The sequence below is a fragment of the Euleptes europaea genome, chromosome 8 (genome assembly GCF_029931775.1).
Source record: "Euleptes europaea isolate rEulEur1 chromosome 8, rEulEur1.hap1, whole genome shotgun sequence".
Taxonomy (NCBI): domain Eukaryota; kingdom Metazoa; phylum Chordata; class Lepidosauria; order Squamata; family Sphaerodactylidae; genus Euleptes; species Euleptes europaea.
The window spans coordinates 76273842-76293412 of NC_079319.1; positions in this window are offsets into that span (position 1 = coordinate 76273842).

The window sequence follows — 19571 nt, forward strand, 5'->3', positions numbered from 1 at the left end:
TTTATGTGAACTTATCATCTTAAAAAAAAGTCCAGTTTTTCCTTGTAGATGAGGATCAGAAAATTACCTTAGCAGTCGCTAAATATTTAGCTGTGTTGATTGCCTGTAAGGGATGGATTTCGATCTGTTCAAACCCTCTGAGTCAGAAGAACAGTAAAATAAGACATAATCCTATGCCTAGTTACTCCAGTCTAAGCCCAATTAAATCAAGGTTTTAGGGACATATATATGAGGGATATTGAGAGGAATTATAGGTTGTTATCTTAAAAATAATCAAAAGAGGTACACAATCATGGCCTGGGCAATTTAAGATTTAGCTTGTAATATTAATGCTACAATGACACATGCAAACCTAAATGAAGTTACCACATATAGGGGGAGAAAGGGTAAGAATTTGCCCAGATATTGCATAAATGTACCTAGCATAAGATAAATATACTGCCCTTTGAAAGAAGCATGGGGCCAATTGCACACAGGTTGTCTGCCCTGGCTTGGATGCTCTTGGGAAGCATGGTCCCACCCCACCCCCCACTTTCCTACAGCATGGCGGTGCTTCTGTGCATCTCCTGGGTTTCCTTGTCTTTCCTGCAGTCTTGCCCAAACCTGCTTTGCTGCAGTGTTTTGAGAAAAATTGCAGCAAAACCCGGGGAGGCACCTCTGTGGACAGGAAGGCCCTGGGTCTTTCCAGTCCAACCTGCACTGGCACCATTTCCCCTCTCCCAGTCCCCCTTTAGTGACATTTCCTCTACATCCAGATGGCTTTTTAATTAAATTGGTAATTGACATATTGTCGTAGCATTGTAACATTACAACAGTTTTTCCGATTCCCGACTTTCATTTTTTTTAAAAAGGATCTAGTCCCTATCACAGTGGAGATTTGTCTTTCACCTAATCTCTCTCCCCCCCCCCCCATGGGCTAGTGGTAGGGTTGCCAGGTTCCCCCTGGCCACTGGTGGGGGATGGGGGATAGGGATGCGAGATCCAGGTTTGGAAACTCCTGGAGATTTGGGGATGGAGCCTGGGGAGGACAGGGTGTGGTTTAATACCTTAGAGTCCATCCTCCAAAGCATCCATTTTCTTGAAGGCAACTGATCTCTGCAGTCTGGAGATGAACTGTAATTCCGGGGGATCCCCAGGTCCCACCTGGAGGCTGGCGTCCCTAACTTACTTTTTTTTTAAAAAAAAAAATTTGAACAATGACAATTCAGAGAATCTGATGGACAGATTGTTAGAATGTTATAACACTATAACAATATGCCATTTGAAGAACAGTTGGTTTTTACATGCCAACTTTCTCTACCACTTAGGCAGAATCAAACCGGTTTACAATCACCTTCCCTTCCTCTCCCACAACAGACACCCTGTGAGATAGGTGGGGCTGAGAGAGCTCTTAATAGAACTGTAAGTAGCCCGAGGTCACCCATCTGGCTTCATGTGGAAGAGTGGGGAATCGAACCTGGTTCTCCAGATCAGAGTCTACCGCTCCAAACCCCCACTCTTAACCACTACACCACACTGGCAGACAGGGTTTTTTTTTTTTTTTTGAAAACCCTAAAAATGCCCACTGGTGGTGGGGGTACTAGTGGGGAGTGGATACTGTGGGTGACTAGGGCAAAGGAAATGCAGGGGAACCTGACATGTGGAAAAGCCCCATAGTTTTGTCAGAGGCAGCAACAACAAGGATATCACCTATACCTGCTCCTGTGTAGAAAATACCTTAATTTGTAGCTAACAGTTCCCATCTTGCCTACCCCTTTGGGACTTGTTGAAAATGAAATGAATTCATTGGTATTTAAGCTGCACATGTTAACTACAGTATTATGTAGCTTCTGCTATAAATAGCCACAGTCTCATGCTGGAAATGCTAAGATTTTTATTTTTATTTTTGTGTGTGTGCAAACAATGAAGGATGGGTATACTTGTATGTTGTAATATTTTCAAAAATCCAAATAATGAATTAATTGATGGGTATTTGGGTTTTTCTGTGGATGTTAAATATGAATATCGTCTCTGCTGAATCTTCCGGAGCAGGACAGTTACCCTACAAAATCAATGGGATTAAAGACTAACAAGACTAGCTTGACCAGCCAGCTCTTGACACGGTTTCGATTAGGTGTCCTTCAGTCTCCCTTCCCAGGGCCAGCTCTATAATGAGGCAAAGTCAGGCTGTGGTCTCAGGCAATGAATTTTGGGGAGCAGCAGCCTCTCCCCCACCTCTGCCTCACCACTGCTACTATCCAGGAGCTGATGCAGCTTGCTCTCCTCCCCTCTTCACTTCCCAAGCATCTTTATCCATACTGCAGCAAACTCACATTCTCAACAGGGCTTCCTAAACTCTCACAATCTTGCATGAGGTGGCAGCCTAAGGTGGCACTTGGTCTTCACGGTCTCTTCTGACTTTGTAGGAAGCATTATCCTTGAGCAGTTCCCATGCAACCGAAAGACACGTATATGATCCAGAAATAGAGGAAGGACTAGTCAACTGATGTGCTTGTTCCTTGGGAAAGATGACTATGAAATTAGCCCCCATCTGTATGGAAAGCCATTGAAGGCAAGTTCGCACAATGTGGCCTACACAAGTTATGTCTGGTTTCCCCACTTGGCCTTTCAGTCAGATGTGAGTTGTGGGTTTCCCTCAGCATATGGTGCCAACTTGGATCAAGATGTGTGGAAAGGAGGCTTCAGACTTCCCGTGCATATCTTTTCCCCAACCTGAAATGGTCCCAGGGGTACTATTTGCCCTACTGGGAAAATCTATCTGGAGTATGGAGTATACCAGTGATTCCTGTATGGGTCGGAGGGTGGGCTTCTCAGGGGCAACATAGAAATGTCTGGGAATGGTGGAATTTTCCTGTTGCCAATGTCTGATTGTGGTATGACACTGGTTTCATAAATTTTACTGTACGTTTCCAGAACTGGGAATAAATAAGAAATATCACTACGATAATAGCTTAATTCTGACATCCTACAAAGCCATGGTTTGTTTTAACTGTGGTTAGTGTAACCAGGACTCAGTCTTCAGGCTCTGGTTGTCTTTGACAGATACAGATTTCATCACCTTTGCTCTTCTGTTGCCATTCCCATGGAGACCAGAATGGTCCTGGTCTCCATTGTGGCAATGCTGGGAACAAGCTAGGATTAAGCCAAGGTCCCTGGATTTGTGTGCCACGCACAAAACCATAGCTAAGACTAATAACCAATTTTCAAACCATGCTTTCAAATTTTTAGCTCCAACCAGCTTTTCCACTGGTGAAAAAGAGAGGAGGTATATTTTTGACCACCAAAAAAGCTATGCTGGTGACCATGGCCTCTACATGGAGAGAAGCCATATGGAATGGATGGTGTAGGAAGGAAGGGAAATAGATGAGTGAAAAAGCTTGCTGGAACCAGCCCTCTCATTTGATGGACCCATGGTTGGTGGAGTAGTCCATGTTTGGACAATCACACTATCCATGGTGGAAAGTCACCATGTCACAGCTGACTGTCACAGCTGACTTCTGGTGACCCAGCAGAGTTTTCAAGACAAGAGGCATTCAGAAGTGGGTTGCCATTGCCTGCCCCTGTGTAGCAACCCTGGACTTCCTAGGTGGTCTCGTATCCACATATTAGCCAGGGCTGACCATGCTTAGCTTCTGAGGTCTGATGAGATCGGGCTAGCCTGGGCTATCCAGGTCAGGGCATACTATCCATATGTAGTTTAATTAAACCATAATTTTGCATGACATGAACTGAGAAACTGATTACCTAATTTTTGTAGTTAAGACATGCTTGTGGAGTAATTCTGTGATTTTGTGCTGCATATTGTACAATATTCTTGCCCAAATCCATCATACATTAGATATATGTTGGATAGCAAGTCCTTAAATCAGAGCTAGTAGATGAATCTTTTATTGAATATTTCCTGTAAATTCACAACTGTTTGCAGTGTTTTACACTGAGGCTTTATAAAGTCCCCATTCTCTGTCATGAAGAATGTAATGTATCTGATAGTCTCTGCATTTTATCTCTGACAGCAATACAGCATATGAACATACTTACCTCTTAGCAAGGTCAGATCTTTGGAGGAGGGAAAAATGAAAATTACTTTTGGTTTTAAGTAATGAATCTTTCCCTGAGAAACATTATGCTGGCCCTCTCTTTAAAAGGCACAATTTATATCAATAACCACATCGTATGTATTATGCCATTTGCAGGATAGAACAGTGACAAGTTAACCGACCACTTTTTTAAAAATAACATTTGCTGCCCTTTATGAAGTTAACAAATCTATTTTTCAAATTTCAGTCATTTAAAGTACAAAGGGAAAACCATTTGTTCGTATGATTAAAATTTAGTGGTTGCTGCTACCCGAATCAGTCTACATTTTTTTTGTTAATTTCATTATTCTGAGATGATTGATAAGATTAATTAACTCTTGCTTGATTCAGTGATCTTCACAGAATCAATGTACAAACTCTTCCCCATTGTCACTTGCATAAGATCACAATAGCATATAATGGTATTCCCCTTTTTCTCTCCCACCATGGTGTGTTACATGTATAATCAATATTTTAAAATGCCTACTAAAATTAAAGAACATGTTTAAGCTTTGTATATTATGCAGAAGGAGGATTTGGTGGATTTATCTATATACAGTGTGGATCAAGGAAACATGAAGATTTTCTTCACAGACTGTGTGTTCTGTATACATTAGTGGTCACCATCTAGATCAGCTAGCAAGCCAGTATATTACATATTATAGGGAAGGAAACTTACATAAGAACATAAGTACATAAGAAAGGTCAGGCTGGATCAGACCAAGGTCCATCAAGTCCAGCAGTCTGTTTACACATTGGCCAACCAGGTGCCTCTAGGAAGCCCACAAACAAGATGACTGCAGCAGCATCCTGTCTATGTTCCACAGCACCTAATATAATAGGCATGCTCCTCTGATCTTGGAGATCCTCTCCTATGACATGTAGTGGATTATGGTAGAAAGTCACATGGAAGGACCAGCTTGCCTTTCCAGCTGTTTTGGTTCTGTACCAAACCAATGAGGTAGCTTGATTGGAACCTTTTGTCTAAGGAATAGCAAAAGTTAGTTACCAGCCAGCTTTTATCTATTTGCTGGCAGCTTCTTATTTGGAATGCACTTACACCTATGTGCTCATATCTGCAGATCTGCAGATCATTCTGCCATAGAATGTTGCTTCATGCAGTTAACAAATTTTTCATGCCACCATGTAGTAGAACTCCTACTCTTGCACATGTAGCACATTGGAATTTAAAAGGCCAAATTATTGCAGTGGGATTAATTGATGCTCGGTCTGTCTTTGTAACCACTCAAATTCCAGCACTATCTCCTAAAATGTTTTCATTAAGTGCCTAACCAGGGCATTGGTATTGATTTGTTAAATGTAAATATGCATAGCTCTTTACACATGCTCAACTGAACACTTGCAGGTAGGGTTATTATAGGAAGGCAATGGCAAACTGCCTCTTGTTAGTTTCTTGCCTTGAAAATCCTACTGGGTTGCCATGTCAGCTGTAGTATAGGGAATTGCAACAATCAGCTGCTGAATAGGCCTGATTCATTTTCTTTGGGTGGGGGGGCTTTTAATGACTTCACTGTCAGAGAAGGGTGTCTCTTGTTTATCTCAAATTTTGAGAAGATTCATATGGGAGCAGGCAGTCCTCGAGGTTCATTGGATCCCAGACCACTTGGGACTTTGTAGGTTAAAGACCATGCCTTGAATTGAATTTGTAAATGTATAGGTGGCCAGAGTATGTATGTGTGTGTGTATATATCTATATCTATATCTATATCTATATATATCAACCTTTAATGGCATAGGAATTACAGTTGCAATCATTAAAAATAGTTGTATCCAGATAAAATACAGTTTATATGATAATGAAAAAAAATCAATCATAACAACAATCAAATCACTTGGTTCCTCGAATCCTCATAGCAGCTAAAAGGAACTTTCCAACCTCTTCTGTAATACAGGGGTGCTGATCAGCCAGGAGGAAAGCCACTTTGTCCTTTGCAGGGAGATAGACAATATCCTGCATCAGTGGATCAATGTAGGTTACCTGTAAGGGCACATAGAAAGCACAATGAAGCAACACATGAGCCACTGTTTCTGGTTGGTCCTGCGAGCATTGGCAGGTTCGATTACAGACAGGGATGTTCTTAAATCTGCCCCAAAGAATTTCCGTCAGGAGGATGTTCAGGCGATCTAACATAAAAACCCAACGAAGTTGTGGAGATGTTAAGCAAGACAAATAAGTTGGTAAAGCTCTGATCTGCCTACAAAACGTTGGAATGTGACGTCACCCCATGGGTCAGGAATGACCCGGTGCTTGCACAGGGGACCTTTACCTTTTTAAAGCTCTGAAAGTAGGTAAATACCCAGTTCCAGTGGGGAGCAGACCCTGAGAGCTACCGTATATACTAGCGTATAAGCCAAGTTTTTCAGCCCAAAAAAAGGGCTGAAAAAGCCGGCCTCGGCTTATACGCGGGTCAATACGGTAGGGGAGGGAGGAGGGGGGAGGAGGAGGGAGGAGGGAGGGGGCAACTTACCACCGCCACCATCGCTGCCGGGCCCATGCGGCTTCCCCCGGCCAGGAGCGCCCTGTGAGGTCCTCCTGCGGCTTCTGGAAGGCCGCGCGGCTGCCGCCGCCGGGCGCGCCGCGCTCCCCCCACCCTGGAAGGGCCGGGGGAGGCCTGCTGCAGCCCCTTAAAGGCCGCGCGGCCGCCGCCGCCGGGCGCGCCGCGCTCCCCCCGCCCTGGAAGGGCCAGCCGCGCTTCCCCCGCCCTGGAAGGGCCGGCCGCGCTTCCCCCGCCCTGGAAGGGCCAGGCGAGGCCTGCTGAGGCCCCTTAAAGGCCGCGCGGCCGCCGCCGCCGGGCGTGCCGCGCTCCCCCCGCCCTGGAAGAGCCTGGGGAAGCCTCCTGCGGGGGGGCCGCCGCTGCCACCACCGGGCCTGAAGGTAAGCCTGCGGGGGGGGAGGGGTTATAAGCCGACCCTCGGCTTATACGCGGGTGCCTAATTTTTTCCCATTTTTGGGGAGAAATTAGGCACCTCGGCTTATACGCGGGTCGGCTTATACATGGGTATATACGGTAATGAGAACATGGTTTGCCTCTCTATGTCTAGTATTCTTTAGCCTATAGGCTTGCTGTTCATCAGACGATTTGTTTTAATAGAGACATGATGTGGGATATCATGAAGCCAATGTGGTTAGAATATCAGACTAGGACTGGGAGACCTTGGTTCAAATTCCAATTCAGACATGACAGTTATTGGGACTTTGGAACAGGTATCTCTGAAAGCCATAGATATAAGCTATGAAAAATGTACGCTCTTAAAGAATAACCACTAAATTATTTAAATAACTAAAATATTTGGCATATTCTAATCAGGGCAACAACAGATGCTTTACTTTCATGCAAAACTGACAGAGAAGCAAGTTGCAGTCAATAGGAAGTCAATTAGCTCATATTCATTAAAACCAGCAAAACATTTAAGCAGTTGATTTGCTATGTTAAGGGAACAGTTTCTTTTATAGTCTTTAAGAAAAAGTTTCCCAAAGAACTACATTTCCATTTCTCAGTGGTGTGTATAAAGATTGCTATATCTGCACAGGTTTACATTTTGTAAACTCATGCTCAACGCAGGGCAGCATTTGCATATGAAAAGTCATCAAAATGGGAGGAAAAACTGCCTAGCTCAGTCATTTTTAAATAACTCAGGCCATTAATTGTTAACCTTTGTTTCTCCCACTTCCACAGCCATAAATTAGTTTTATAGATTAGGTAAATGTGAACTTTTAAAATTGCTTTTGTAGCCTGGAAAAAGAGGCAAAGCATAGAACTAGATCCCCTCTCCAAGTGCCAGAGATTTTCTATTTTTTGTGTACCTTGGCTCTAAATTGTTACTATACAAATTAGTCTAGTTAGTAATTGTAGGACCAGCTCAAAGGTTCACAGCACAGGAGATTAGAATGAGTTTAGAGCAATTGTCCACAATACAAGGTACTAAACCATTTGTTCAGGAAGAAAGAGCATGCTTTAAAAATACACATGCAATGGTTTTTACACTGCCTGTCACTTTAAAAGGCAGAATTAAAGAGCCCTCCAGGTGTAGGATAACAAACTGTAGCTTCCTTCAAGTGGTACTTGTGATCTCATTATCACTTTGATCTCCTTGCTTATTGAGATTGTAGAAGACCCACTGTGATCCTTTAAATCACAGGTTGTCTCCTATTTTCTGACACCTGTGATGTATAAACCACTTTCTTTTAAAATGAAATACCTTACATTCGGAAGTGGTATGTCTCATTTGGTTTGGCCAATTTCAGGCTCTTTAAGTAACATTTTTGGGCAGGTGGAGTGAAACAATCAGAATGGGTTCTTCAAATTACCTGTGCAAACTATGTCTTCTGTTGTGGCCTGTTTGACGATAACCAACATAATATGTTTTGATGTCCTCCAACAGGGACATTATGGTAGGAAATGTGTAAAAGCGATATAAGATCCATTTATGGTTGCCAGGACATAGTTGGAATGTAGATCTGATAATCTAGTGCAGGTCTATATAATATTTAATCTGGCAAGCCACCAGTTATGCATTGGGTCTTGCCAGGGGCTTAGCAGTGCCCTGCTTTGTGGTTTCTGACCAGCAGCTAAAACACCTGAGCTCATAGTGGCCTACCATACATAGCAAGTGAATTGCATTTAACTTTGTGAGTCACAAGTCTGGCATAAAAACCTGCAGTTTAAATCTGCAGGGAGATATGCTGGACATAAACCCATGTAATATTGTATTGACCACTAGAAAGAGTAAACCATGTGTGGAACCAACACCCCCCCCCCCGAAGAAACAGGAACTTACAAGCAAAGAAAATGAGAATGCAGGAAAACCCATCTACTTATTTCCCCAAATTTGAGTATAATGAGACAAAGCGGTCTAGTCTAATCAACAGAACACAAGAAAAATGATCTAACTTTAACTTTCATCAATAGTTCTTCTTTCTTTTTTACTGATATCATTGTCTGAGCTATGAAATTTAAAATGCTTGCATATAAACAACTTTTTCTGACTCAGATCCCATGTCGTTCACCGTAGTTCATTTACCATACTCTATAACATTAGCAAATATCAGATTTTTGTCGGAAAAAGTAGCAGTTCTAGGCTATCCTTAAGCTTATCTGGAGAGCCAGCATGGTGTAGTGCTTAAGGTCTTGGACTAGGATCTGGGAAACTCAGGTTCAAATCCCTACTCTGCCATGGGAACTTGCTGGGTGACCTTGGGCCAGTCACACTCCCTCAGCCTCAACCTTGGCAAGAATTTGGATGGGAGACTTCCAAGGAATACCAGGGGTGGGACACAGAGGCAGGCAATGGCAAACCACCTCCAAAAGTCTCTTGCCTTGAAAACCCTATGGGGTCGTCATACGTCAGCTGTGACTTGATGGGGGGGGGGGGAAGCTTCTTTGATTGCCTTTGGACTGAAATATCCCATGGTTGTCTCACCATGTACAAGAATTTCAGCTATCAATTGCAACCCCCACCATACTTAATTTTCTATTAATTTCTTTAAATTGCCTGTGCAAGTTCAAGGTAGACATTGCCCAGGTTTTGTTTTTTTTGTTTTTTAAAAAACCCATCAGCTATCATTGTGTGTTTCTTTCAGCCCTTCTTTTGTAAAATTACTTCATTTTAAATACTGGTGACTTTACTTTCTAAGCCCATGACAAATGAAATCTAATTAATTTCTCATTAAAATATTTAATTCTTTCCCATTTTACTGTAATTTTTCAGCAATTTCATAGGCCAATCACAGCTAATCAGTGTGAAACTTTCATTTGCCTTCATTTTTCTTGCAACAAAGTGTCTGGGTACTTAGTGTTCTGTGGTTTCTTTTGGGGGGGGATTCAATCTAAACCGTGGCTGCTTTCACTCTTGTACGTTGTACAGTATATTTAATGACAATGTTTGCTATGCTATCCTAGCCCAAAGCTACCCCAACATCTCTCCTCACCCTTTCGCTTGCTGTCACAATCCTTTGGCTTTCAGCTTCAAATCTCTTTTCAAAGCTTCCCAAGCTATTTCATGCATGCTGCACCAGAGTTGATCAACTTCCGTTTCAAATACTCATTTTATTTTACAGTATGTCATTGTGGGAAATCTGACACAAACGCTGTTTATTTGTCTCACGCTGGGGACTTCCAGTCTCCAACAGTGTTCAATAGAGTGCGTATCACCACCCAAAAGGGAACGCAAAGAAGCCATGCTGAGTAGAAGATGATAAGGGGGAGAAGGGGAGCTGGGAAAAGCTGCATATGGCAGCCTTGAAGAAGAAAAGGAAGCAGACAGTACTCTTTCCAGAGCATCTTTTGTATATTTCAAAAGCTGCATCATCTTTATAGGATTACAGGGCTCCAGTGACATCAAGTCTAATCCATACACTAATGTAGAATTCATTGGCAATTTGTGTCAACCGTTCACTCTCAGCAGAAAATATTGTTTAGGGGAAGGGCTTAAGCCTAGTTTTAGAATGTGATGACTAAGGGAATTGGGGTAAATGTAGGGTTAGAGGATTAGGGGTAGATGTTTGGGGGAAAGGGCAGCGGGTTCATGTTAGAAAATTAGGGTTAGAAAGCTTTCTAACAGTTCAAAAAACAAAATCCAAATGTAAAAATCCAAGATAGGTTACCCCTAGTGTTGCCAACCTCCAGGTGGTGGCTGGAGATCGCTCACTATTACAACTGATCTCCAGGTGACAGATATCAGTTCCTCTGGAGAAAATGCTTTGGAAGGTGGACTCTATGGCATTATACTCCATTAAAGTCCCTTAAAGCCCCTCCCCTCCCCAAACCCGACCTTCCACTGGCTCCACCACCAAAATATCCAGCTGGATCAAAACTGGTGGATCAGTTTAACAAAGTTGTTGTCCTAAATCAAAAACAAGGAGACAGGTACTGCGGAAATGAATTCCTCAAGAATGATATAATCAGAAACAAAGATTTAGAGTTGGGGGTAGTGTTACCGGGATAAGGTTAAACCAAACTAAATTAGTATACTTGTTACATATCCTGTGTATATGAAGACCCTAACATTCCACAGTTATGGGCTTGAGCATTTCGGGTTAGAGAGTAAGAGGATCACAGTTATGCGTTTAAGACTTAGGTGGAGAAGGTAAATACCTTTCCCATATTCATTTACTCAATTCACGTTTTATGAATTGAGTGGTTTCCCTCAAGAGATGAAGTCGAGCCTATTGTTTACATTGTCAGATAACACTGCACCCACCAAAGATTTTCAAAATATAACCAAGAAGTTCAACAGATAGACTTCAACAGAAAATAGACTTTAAAACGGATACCTGTTTTTCATGGTTTTGGGGATTTATAACATGTATGTCTGCTAATCTTTGTTTTGCTGATAACTGTCTGCTATTTGCAGAATAGCTGAAAGTTGATAAGAAGAAATTCCAGACTACAGGAATATTTATTCCACGGTTTGGAAATGTTGTGTTTAAAGAAAGTCCTTTACAATCTGCATGGAACTGTCTGTCCTTCAAAGAATTGTTTGTCCTGTATAAATTCTTGTACCTATTTGTCTCATCTAAATCTGCAACAACTATACTTTCTTGGGTGACTTTGATAAGGGGAACTGTCTTCACTATCCAGTACCCTTTAGAATTCTTTGAATATTCAATTAGCATGTAGACAATACAGTTGCTTTCCCCCCCACCCCTAACCTGACTTCTGCTGGCTGATAATTCTCTTGTTTTGCTGATGACAGGCAAATATTTATGATATTGTTGTAAGTAAAGATATAAGCATTCTCCTTATCTGCAGCCCACAGGGATTTAACAGTATGGAAATGTGGAGTTCAAATGAAAGCATTCAGCAGTCACCTTGGGGTTTTCTGAACATTTTGTTGTTATTTGTAAACTTAGCTCATGCTAATTTAGTTTTAAAAGCTAAAAAAATGATAGACAAAAAAGCATCAAATGGCTGTTAAATAGGCATATTTTAGTCTTCTAAAATTCAATGGAACTACCTAAATTGGACCCTACTGGAGTGCTGTCTCCTACTGCTGGCACCTTCTTCACCCATAGGAGGTGGTTCTCCTAGGAGAGTTGGCAAACAATGTAAGAGGGATTCTTTTTCTTAGGGTGCCAGTTTTAAGTAGTTAAGTAACTGGTTTTAATTATCTAATTGGTTTTAATATTATATTTATATGTATATTAAATGTATTGTTTGCTGCCCTGAGACTAATGCTGTTGGGAAAGGGTTGGATATAAATAAAATAAAAATAAAAGAATTGTAAAGAATTTAAAGTTGTAAAGAATTTAGGTGGGAAGAATTGGGACTTCTTGAACACAAAAGGACCAATAATTTATTATAAGTAAACCCTAAACTGCCAAGACAGCATAGGTTTGGGTATTTCTTATTTTAGAGAAGTTTTCCAAATTATTTTCGATAATTTAGATCAGCGGTTCCCAAACTTTTTGAGTCATGGAGCACTTTTCAGGAGACAAATTCATCACGGAGCACTAATTTTCACCTAGCACTTATATACTAAACCGAACGACAGCAGTATTTTTGTTTCCAATCTCTTCATGGAGCACTAGGTATGGCAGAAAGAGCTGATTGGCAGGCTGGCGCCTCAAAGTCTGGGGGCTCCTTTCGTATCTGGGGCACATGGCATGATGTCTATGCAAATTAGCTTCCAAACTGAGGAAAACAGCTTAAATGCAAGAAAAATAAGGCACAGAAAACATTTCTTTTGGTGGCAAATGACATCCTGTGAACAGTCCTTTATTGTTGTCATCAAAAATCTGTTTTCAACCTCTCAAAATGCGGTGGTATCTTTTCATGTGGTTTGATCACAGCAAGAACGATCCTCAGTTAACAGTTCAGGATTACAGCCTTCAAAATTTACTTAAGTCACAGGGCTTAGACCTGTATTAACACTAGGGTTGCACTGCAAATCTTGTACTTGCTTCTGGTAATTTTCCTGGTCAACTCTAAAGGGGAGGTATGTGAAGCCCAGAAACTAAAATTGCACACAGAATTTAGTCTTTAAAAATTTACATTTTTATTTTTTTTTAATTTTTATTTATATTTTATGAAAAATTAAAAAAATAAAAAGTAAATTAAAAATTAAAAAATTAAAAATTAAATAAAATAATAAAAAATAAAAATAAAATTTAAAAATAAAAACATAAATAAATAAATTTAGCAATTGAATTTTGGGTTGCCCCTTAAGTAGAACAGCTGAAAAGTTCCACTAAAACTAGCGAAATGTCATCGATTACTAATAGAAACTCACCTAATATTGCAAACACTGGTTCATTAATAGGGCTGCCAGGTCCTCCCTCACCATCGGTGGGTGATTGCACGTGTGTGGCTGCACATGACGCGATCATGTCACTTCTGGGTTTATCCCTGGAAGAGCCACATCGCTGTGGCCGCTTTGACACTCAAACCCTCAAAACCCTGGTGTTTTGGGGATTTGAGTGCCAAAGCAGCCACGGCGACGCGGCCCTTCCAGAAGTGACATGATCACGTCATGTGCAGCCGCTTGCACATGCGATCCCTGCTCTTGAGCAGCTGGGTGGATTGGCGGGCGATTGTCCGTCGAAACCACCCACCTGGCAACCCTATTCGTTAAGTATCCTGAACCTGACCTTGAAAAGATATTATTTCAACTGAGGCATTGATTTTAATGTCTTCTTTTTTTAAGAAAAGAACCCTAGAACTGTAGGAAGGATTGTCTGTGGTAGGTACTTAGCTGAATTCATTAATCCCATTTTAATAGTTTATGCAACAGCTATTTTTCTTCCAGGCTAATTTTGTGATCTCTTACTTGTTCCAGGGGCTGCCTTAGTAAGTTTTCTGCAGAGAGGATTTTATTGTGTTGGTGAGTACTCTCTGAGTGCAGCCAAGTGGGTGTTCTCAGAGGAACCCCACCCAAGAGCCTCAAGAAGTACATACCTTTATGACTCAGTGTGCAGTTCAAAGGGACACCGAGGTTGCTGTCTCCTTTTCTTTTAATGAGATAAAGGTTTTGCTATGCTCTGGAGTCAGCAGCAATTCAAATCCTTTCTTTGGTGTTCAATTAATGGGATCTTAGTCACTCACTCTGCAGTACAGAGGCTCTCTCACGAGTAATTTGCCTAAAGGAGGAAGGTTGAGAAGTTTACTCCTTTAGATATGATACAGTAAAAGAGAATCATAATTATTGCATGCATTAAATGTGTGCACAAGTCCCAGATTATGGAGCTTGTACATTAAAAGAAAAAAATAGAATACAGAGAAAGCTACTCACTGAAGTACAGATGTATTCCCTTTTGAAATGGCATGGCTATATGAACAAACATGAGTTGTAAAGATTCCCTATGTCCCTTTAAAGCTGTTGATTAAACTTATCCTGCACATTCCATCTCTAGCCCTTTGACAGATTCTTCCCCTGCTCATTGTAGCACACAAGACTCAAAGAGTACAGCACAACACAGAAATAGGCCAATGTGGGAGTGGGGAATGAAAGGCTGGGAGTAAGTAAGAACTGCAACATCTGTCAGTAAGCCAGCAGATTTTAAAAATGCAGGAAATATCTTATTTACATGGACAGTTGACATGGTGTATTGGTTGTTCTTGGATTGGAGAGTTCTAGGTTCAAATGCCTGGTCACCGGGTGATGTTGGACATGTAGGGTTTCCAGCTCTGGGTTGGGAAATACCTGGAGATTTTGGGGGTGGAGATTGTGGAGGACAGGGTTTGGGGAGGAGTGAGACCTATAATGCCATAGAGTCTACTCTCCAAAGCAGCTGTTTTATCCAGGGGAACTGATCTCTATTGTTTGGAGGTCAGTTGTAATAATGGGAGATCTCCTGGCCCCAGCTGGAGGTTGGCAACCCTGTGGACATGGCATATTCTCTTCTTATCTATCTCACAAGATTGTTGGGAAGATTTCTCACCATGCTTTAGGAAGAAAAGCTAGTAGAAAACGAAAATAAGGTTGGGAGAAATGAAGTCCTCTCTGGACCCTTCCCAAGAGATTTTTAATGAGGGTAGATTTTCTTCCTCCTCTTGCATATAGTGCAAATTGTACAGGGCATCATAGGAGCAGGCAAGATGGTTCATGAGAAGCTCTCCACATCACAAACTTTAAAAGTAGACGTCCAGATTGGGGGGGAATCACCACGGCCGCGCAACCGTTTGCTCGCGGGCTTGAAGCTGCCGGGAGCAGGGATGCTGAACAGGACGCCAGTGAGCTCCCTGTCCTAGGAGCAGCCGTTGCTCAGACGGGTGAGCCGAGGAGCGGGCGCCATTACACTTCAGACAGCTGGGAAGAGCGGTGGGGAGACCCCAATTTAAAACAGCAAGTGCCTTTTTTCATTTTATTAAAGCTTAACAAATATCACTACTGAGGTGTCTGACAGCTATTGTTTTAAAGAAAAAGCACTCTGGACTTCATCTATAACTCTCTAACATGCTCTAAATCGAAACTTGGCTTTTTGCCAGCTGTGGCGCACTTGAATTTCAATCTTGCCAGCTTAATCATCTTACCACTTTAACTAAACTCTTTGCAGTGAATAATAGCTGGCAAGAGGCAGCAAACTAAAGAAGATGTTGTGCTAAAGTGCTCTCTAAGGTCTGGATTACAAACCAAGTCTGATTTCCAGTTTTTTATGTAAACTTTAAACTGATGTTTTAAGCAACAAGTGCCACCCTCCCCCCTGTGGATTATAAACTGCAGCCAAAACAGGCTTTTTGGAATGGGAGATAAAAATAAAAAAAGATACAGAAAAACATCCGAAAGGATTCATTAAAGATCCTAAACAGCTCCAGGTTCAGCAAACGTTGCCATCTCAGAGCATCTGTATCCAATATAACTGCTCCACTAACCACCTCACCAGTTCTGACAGGGATATCTGTGGCTGCAAAGATGACTCCTAAACAAAAACCTGAGGTCACCCTGAACTCTTTACATGAACTGATGACTAAAACATTTCAGGAGGCGACAGCAGTAAAACAAGAACTGACTCAAAATACAGTAGCTATTGGACAAAATACAGTGGCTATTGGACAAAATACGGCTGCCATTTCTGCTCTGAAAGATAGCATTTCAGCTCTGACAGCCCGACAGGACAAGATGGAGGTCAAACTCCAGAAACATTCACAGGATAACAAAGATACCAGAAAAAGGGTTGATGCTTTGGAATGTCAATGGAAGCAAGTCAAGAGAGAGAGGGAAAATGTGATGACTACACTGCAATGCTGGAACTAAAAATAAAGGAAAGTTGCATTTGTATACGCGGCCTCAAAGAAAAATCAGAAGGGAAAGATTTAAAAAACTTTTTAAAAGTATTGCTGGCTGACTTTCTCCAGGAAGATGAAGCAGTTGTGGAAGGAATGATCATAACAGCTTACAGAATTAACTCTGCTTATGCAACAAAAAAATAATGTTCCAAGGGCCTGTATAATCCAACTTTTTTCCAGAAGCTACCGGGATCTGATCCTGAATAAACATTACTCAAATCCACTCACAATAGAAGGTATACCGGTGAGGTTAATGAAAGAGATTCCTGGAAGACTACTTAGGAAAAGAAAGGATTTTTCAGAAATTGTGGAACGGTTAAGATTCAATGGGATTCAACATAGATGGGAATTTCCACAAGGCATATCTTTTCACTTCAAGGCCAAAAGATTCAAGATCACAGACACCACCAAGGCTGAACAATTTTTAAGAAGATATGACAGAGATCTTCCTAAACCAGAACGTCGTCCATCCAAAGATACTCCTAAAGAAGACAAGGTGGCAGAAGCAAGCAGAGGGCTAAAGGTACCAGAAACAACCAAGGAGGACTCACAGTCAGACGATGGCTGAACTATTAAAAATGATACTAAAAGCAGTAATGGGAGGGCGGGAGGGGGGTTAGAGTTAAACAAGGGTTAATGACATGGGATTAATTGAACGTTAATATGCTACAAGTATTGTCATGGAATGTTAATGGTTTGAATTCTCCCAACAAAAGGAAGAAGATATTTTACCATTTACAAAAGTCTAAGGCTAATATTTTTTGTTTACACGAAATTCATATTTTACAAAGGACATTATAAGATTGGAATAATCAAAACTGGGTAACCCTTTTACCTCATGTAATGAAAAGAAAAAAATTAATGGAATTGCTATGTATGTTCCTTTGATATTGGAACCCAAGATTATATACAAAGATAATGATGAGAGGATCCTGTTGATAGAAATTGTAAGTGGTTTTCAAAAGATATTGTTAGTGGGTATATATGCACCTAATACAAGCCAAAAAATATTCTATAATAATTTGGCATCAATATTAGCTGAATATGCTAAAGAAAAATGATTTGGATGGGAGACTTTAACGGAGTGAGGGAACCAAAGTTGGACAGATCTGCAAAAAAAGGGGGGGAATTGTGAGGGTAAATTAACTGGTATTTTTAATCATCTTATAGATCAATGGGAAATGTTTGATATATGGAGATTGGTAAACGGTAATAAAAAGGGATATATGTATTTTTCAACCAGACATCTCACTCATTCAAGAATAGATATGTTATGGCTTTCTAAAGGAATTATAAACCTGTCTGAAAATCCGGAGATTCTACCCAAGGTATTATCAGATCATAATGCTGTTTCAATTAGAATTAAGATAGGCAACAAGAGAAATAAACCATGGTCTATAAATGAATTTTTATTAAAAAATAAAAAATAGTAGATAAATTAAAAATAGATATACAAAATTATTTTTCAGAGAATGTAGATAAAGAAATTTCAGACGATGTAGTATGGGATGCCAGTAAAGCAGTATTTAGAGGACTTTTGATTCAGCAAAATACAAGATGGTATAAAGGGAGGCACAAAAGAGGAGGACATTAGAAGAAATTAAACTAGGAGAAAGCAGCTAAGAAAACTACAAGATCAATCACTCAAACAAGAACAGACAGATAAGTTTAAAAAGTTACAATATCAATATGAATTTTAATAACTTCAGAAATAGAGAAAAATATTGTTTAACAGACAGAGATTTTTGAACATGCCAATAAACCAGGTAAACTATTAGCTTGGCAGCTTAAAAGTAAAGAGAAGAAATTGCCAATATTAAAAATTAAGAAAGAGGGTAAAATAACAACAGATAAACAGAAAAATATGGAAACTTTTATAGATTATTATTCAAGTTTATATAGTCAAAACTTTGTTTCAGAGAAGGAAATGGATGTTTATTTGAATCAATTTAATTGGGAGGGAATATCACAAGAGAATAGGGAATTATTGGATTCTACAATAACTATGGAGGAATTAAAAATGCTATAGGTAAAAGTAAATTAAATAAATCTCCAGAAGCGGATGGATTCACAGCATTTTATTATAAAACTTTTATAGAACAATTATCTCCACATTTATTGAAGGTGATGAATCATTGCTTGCAGAATGGATCCATACCACAAACCTGGAAACAAGCAAATATAGTATTAATACCAAAACCAAACTCGGATTTATTGGATGTCAAAAATTACAGGCCTATCTCATTATTGAATAACGATTATAAACTTTTTGTAACTATTTTAGCAACTAGATTAAAAACAGTATTAAACCAGATTATACATGAGGATCAAGCTGGATTTCTCCCAGGTAGATTGATTAGCCAAAATGTTAGAATGGTAATAGACCTTTAGGAATATGCAGAATCTGTCACTACTCCTATAGCAATGATATTTTTAGATGCAGAAAAAGCATTTGATAACGTAAATTGGAAATTTATGAAAAAAATATTAGAGTATATGGGTTTTGGAGAAAACTTTAAGTCAACTATTGGAAATATTTACACTTATCAATCAGCTAGGTTGTTGATCAATGGTACTTTAACATCACAATTTGAAATTCAAAAGGGCACCAGACAAGGTTGCCCCCTCTCACCATTGTTGTTTATTTTAGTGTTAGAGGTTTTATTGAAAAAGATTAGATATACTCCAGATATAATAGGATTTCAATTTGGGAGAAATCACATTAAAGTTAAAGCTTATGCAGATGATCTAGTATGCTTTTTGACTGATCCTATTAATCAAATTTATAACTGGAATAAAACGGTGGAGGTTTATGGAAAACTGGCAGGATTTAAGATAAATAAAAATAAAACTAAATTATTGGTTAAAAATATGACTCTTTTGCAGCAGCAAGACTTATCAAATAAAGACTGGCTTTTCTATTGAACATAAACTAAAATATTTGGGTATATGTTTAACCTCAAACAATCTTATTTATTTAAAAATAATTATATTAAGCTATGGCAACAAATTGTTATAGATTTTAAAAATTGGGAAAAAATACCCTTATCGCTATGGGGTAGAATTTCGGTAATTAAAATGATGGTATTACCTAAGATGCTTTTTTTGTTTCAAAATTTACCAATTATAAAGGGGGTTCAAATATTTAAAACTTGGAAAAAAGATATTTTAAATTTTTTATGGGGTAAAGAAAGACACAGAATAGCATATAATATTTGAATTAAATTAAAAGAAACAGGAGGTCTGGGGT